The following is a 4,819-nucleotide window of genomic DNA, read 5'->3' on the forward strand; positions in this document are numbered from 1 at the left end:
GGCTAGTACATGTACCCTCTGGTTGTTAAAAAAGAAAGAGTGTTAGAGTCCCTCTTTTGGGAAAAATATGCCTTCTTCCATGAGAAATGGCACAATCCTAAGAGTGTGTGGGCTTCTTAAATGATGTAGAGCAGTCTCCTGTCATAGCCCCAACCACTCTGAGTGGCAGCAGGCCTTGTCCTTCTTGATTGTGACCTTCATGAGGGCAAAGGCTTAGTCTGGTGTACATTATATTTCTCGTGTTTAGTCCCAGTGCCTTAAATATAGTACATAGCAAATATTTGTTCAATTTAATTGAAATTTGTATACTGACTGAATTACCAAACAGGCTGATTTAGGGGGAAAAAAAACACACTTATTTTTGATACTTAGTGATGAAAACTAACATTAATAAGTCTATGTTCAGAATAAGCACTGAAATCAATAGTAAACAGAGTTGAAACACACACACACACACACACACACACGCATAAATCTTAACCAGGGTCAAATAATTTTCTTAACTTCTAGCATCAGAATTTCTCCACAGGGAAGAAATGAGTCTTTGTTTAGGAAAGTATCATAAAAAATAATAATGCGTGAAAAGGAAAGACACTAGCACAGGCTGCAGAAGCATTAAAAAAGAAAAATAAAGATAAAGAAGGAGGATTGGATCTTTCTGAATGAGAGGTGGAAGGGATTAATTGACCGATTATTTATAGAGTTGCCAGAGGAATGAGAGATTTGTTTTCCTTTAAATAAAGGCTATGTAACATTCAATTTCAAATGGATTGCCTCTGTGGGATATAAGCTACCCTGCACCTACTCAAACTTTAGTCCAATAATGCAGCGGAATATGGGCCAATTTTAGGAAATAGGATAACAGCAGATCAAACCTCAGTTAAAATATTATTTAACTATCTTTTTAATTACAAGCCTACTCATTTGCTTTTCCATTTATCTTTATATTATTTTAACAACCACTCTTTTACTATTATCTTTTGTTTTCTTTGTTGTTAAGTTTCTTGTCTTTATCTTGAATATAGTCATAGAAAATTGTTTGGTTTAGCTCTTAGCAGCCCACTTCTGAGCTCTGAGGAAGCTTGCCTTCTTCTCGGCTACCTGATTTTTCTTTGGGGCAAGGGATGTCTTGGGACGATTCCACCTCTTCTTTTTAACTTCTTTCTTGGGTTTCTTTTCATAGACTGGGTTCTCTCATATAGTAGTCTGAGTTTTCTTACACATCTCCTGCATGTCTGGAGTCACATTGTTCTTTATGTACTGAGAGAACTGTTTCTCGTAGGCACCTTTATCTTCTTCCATCAGGTAACGCATGTAGTCTGCAACGTTCTGGCCCATGATGTGCTTCTGATGCACTTCTGCATTAAATTCTTGCTTTCAGAATCATAACCAGGGAATCATTTGGTACTGTGAGGGGTAGAAAAGCCTCCATCCACCACTTCCTTCAGGGTCCCAAAAACTTTATTGCCAGTGGTAGTTCTGGCAAGGCCTGCATCCAAATAGCAGGTGAAGGTACCAGGTTGACCATCGATGCTTTCTACATTTTACTCATCTCTGGTCACTTCCACTTGGCCTTTGTAGATCTTGTCCATGGCACACTATTTAGAAGCCTGCGGGCCAGCAGCGGGCCAGTACAATATGCTGCAGCATCATTTGTCAGGCCAGCCTTCACACAGTGTTTTGGTAGTTTGTGTGCATGAGCTGCACAGACTGTCAAATCCCCTTCTATACAGGCATAAGCAATCTGACAAATGATATCTCTGTTAGTTACATGAACTATCATCCTGTATTTGGGTGTGCTGTTGTGTTGTACTTATTTTTACCCTGGATCGCTAAGTGTTTCTGAGCATAGTAATCAGTTTTACCCTCCCATAGTCTTCTAAATTTCACTTGGTATCTGTTAAAGTAGGCCTTATTCTTTTTTTTTTTTTTTTTTAGGGGTTTTTGCTTTGGGGCATTGCACTTTGGCAGACAGGGCATGTGCAGTTGCCAGACAGACAGAGAGAAACAGAGAGACAGAGAGTGAGAAATCACCCCCCAGGGGGGACGGCCACGCCGCAATCCCTTCTCCTCCATTCTCCTCTCGGGATCTTGGGCACGCACGCATACGTGCCCAGTGTGAATTTTAAGCCACTGGGTCTGGGATGCAAACCACAGTTGACTACGTGGGAGTCCAGCGACATAGCCATTATGCTAACTGCTGGTCCTAAAGTAGGCCTTATTCTTAACAAATTTAACAAACCCCATCCCACAGAACAGAGACCCACGGCTGTGGCTGACCTGCCTGGCTATTATCTTTATAGCATAAAATATCAAACATATCTCAAAGGGAAACAAGATAGATTTGAACTGGAAGATCAGTTCACCAATGAGGCAGAGATTTGCCAGATAGCCCGACCCTCAGGAGGGTCACCACAGGCTGGAGTCTGGGTATGAATCTATAGTTTGTCAAAATCCCAGTGGTGAAGATGTTTAAAAAATAAATCTCATATGTGTAAACAATAATGGCCATATTTTTATTTATAATCATATAAATAGCTTGTGAAAATAACCATAACTGTCATCTTCTCCCCTAAGTTTGAACTCCTGGGGTTCTAGTCAAAAATCAGAGGATTGCTTTATACACATGGAAAGATGACAAGGGAACAGGATACCTCAAGCTGGAAGTATGACTTAATGTGCCATCTCACCATAATTCTTACCCCTTCAGGAACTAAAGCAGATTTTCTGCAGGGTTTAGGACAGGGTTGGAGAAACAGTGGCATCTTTACTGAGCATCCTGTGCAGATGCAGTGCACTCCAGCAGACTTATTTCAGTTTCTATGAGCCCAGCACATTGCAGCCCTACTTTTCCAGGTCCCTTGCAAAAACCTAAGGATGCTCATTCAAATTTGCATGGATAATCCTATGGGTTATTAGAGAATAGGTGACAGTTTTGTATAGATGTTAATAGTTTACAAGGGTCCAGCAGATAGCATGGTGGTTAAGCCACTGGATTACTGCACAACTAACCATACCTAGTGCTTCAAATTCATGCCAGGTGCATATGTGTACATGCCCAAAATCCCAGGAAGAGAATGGAGGAGAAGGGATTGTGGCATGGCCATCCCCCTTTGGGGATAATTTCCCACTTTCCCTCTCTGTCTCTCTAGTAAGTGCACATTCCCTATGGCCAAAATTAAAAAAAAAAAAAAAAGAAAGAAAGTGTCTTACAGGAAAGACATGAATTATATATCATCAAGTTATTTATTTGTTAAGGACCCATGTCAACCATGTTACCAACTACAATGCACTGTCACCAATGTGCTTAATCTCAAGCACTCAAAGCAAATTAAAATACAGGTGGAGAAATAAGTCCTTTAAAAGAAGCCTCATACAATGTCTCTCTTTCATAGCCTGACTTGATGTATAGTGATTTAATGTATGAATAATAATAAAAATATAAATATAAAAGAAGCCTCAGAACTGACATTCAAACTCTTGATGTAGCTTGACCAAATTAACATTAACTCAGATGCTCACCAATCATTTAAAAGCAAAACAGCACCAGGTCAATAAATATAGTTATCCCCCTTTTCAATTCTCTTCAAATCTTTGAATCCTATCAGAATAATCTCTGTTTGTGTAACCCATTAACAGCTGTCTACAACTGGCTAATATTCTTTTTCATTATGTAATTCAACTCTATAATACCATATCCACAGGATCCATACAATTATCTGAGGTCACCCTATTACAATCCAAACATAACTTATGGAAAATATTGCCCCTAATTCATCATCCCTTCTGTATAGTCAGTCTTTTTATTATGTTGCCTTTTAGTGACAGCTCTTTCCAAGGCAGAGTATTTTTTCCCCACACCCTGGTTTTGGGATTGGCCATGAGATTGATTGTGTTGATTGGGTATCACATGTGATGCCAGTAAAGGCCAAAATGAGACTGGACTGTGCCACTGTATGTGTCCCTGGCTTTTCTACCAACAGCATTAAAATGAGTTTTTGTTTTGTTTTTCCTAGCTAGCTGCTGCTCCATGATCTGAGCTTCTAGAGTAAGCACATGAAGATCAGGCCTGGGTACAACTCACAGTGAGAAGCCACACCCAGCCAGACACCATTTGAGGTAGAACCATTGAGGCAAGCTCAGCCTACATTAGTCAACGCCAGCCAACCCTAGTCACACAAGTGAGAATAAATGAACTTAAACTTCTGAGGCTTAGGAGGGTCCATGCAATAATAGCTGACTGATAATAAATCAATATCAATGACTCCAATTTCAGGATCCCAGTTGCCCACTACAAGGAATATATTTTTAATCTACAACCCAAGAAAGATTCACTATGTTCACTTAGGAAGCTGTGCTTGCTCTTGTTGTCTTTGATAATTTCATCTAACTTTCATTGTTGTTCAATTCTTCCCTAAAGCTTCAATTCCTCCTTTGCTCTCTCCTTTAGTTTCCCTCAACATAGTAAGATTTGTCTGAACCTTCCCAGAACTCTTGGGCACATTTACTGGGAAGTCATAACTGCTTCATCTAGGTGCAGATTCAAGCTAAGGGTGATTTCTTTAATTTAGTCTCAGAGTTTATTACTGATCTAAATTACCAAAGCATCACGTCTGTGATTTATGATGCAGAGAGATTGACCAACTGATTTATACCCTGTTCCTCACCTCAGACTGTGAATTATATCTTACAGGGACACAGCCAAGATTTCCAGAGACAAGGACACCTGTGGATCCATCATTATATGCAACATTGTGATTAGTCTTCATCTCACAAAGAAGTGACATGCATTGCTTTTGCCCTATTTCTGTTTCTGCAT

At 39.7% G+C, this 4,819-nt stretch overlaps 1 pseudogene; it reads right to left on the reverse strand.

Annotated features, from left to right (window-relative positions):
* Positions 1-1,044: 1,044 nt before the first annotated feature.
* LOC102484128 (60S ribosomal protein L5-like) lies at positions 1,045-2,247 on the reverse strand (annotated as a pseudogene).
* Positions 2,248-4,819: the final 2,572 nt, after the last annotated feature.

The sequence above is a fragment of the Tupaia chinensis genome, unplaced genomic scaffold, assembly GCF_000334495.1.
Source record: "Tupaia chinensis unplaced genomic scaffold, TupChi_1.0 Scaffold000101_1, whole genome shotgun sequence".
In the NCBI taxonomy this organism is placed as follows: Eukaryota; Metazoa; Chordata; class Mammalia; order Scandentia; family Tupaiidae; genus Tupaia; species Tupaia belangeri.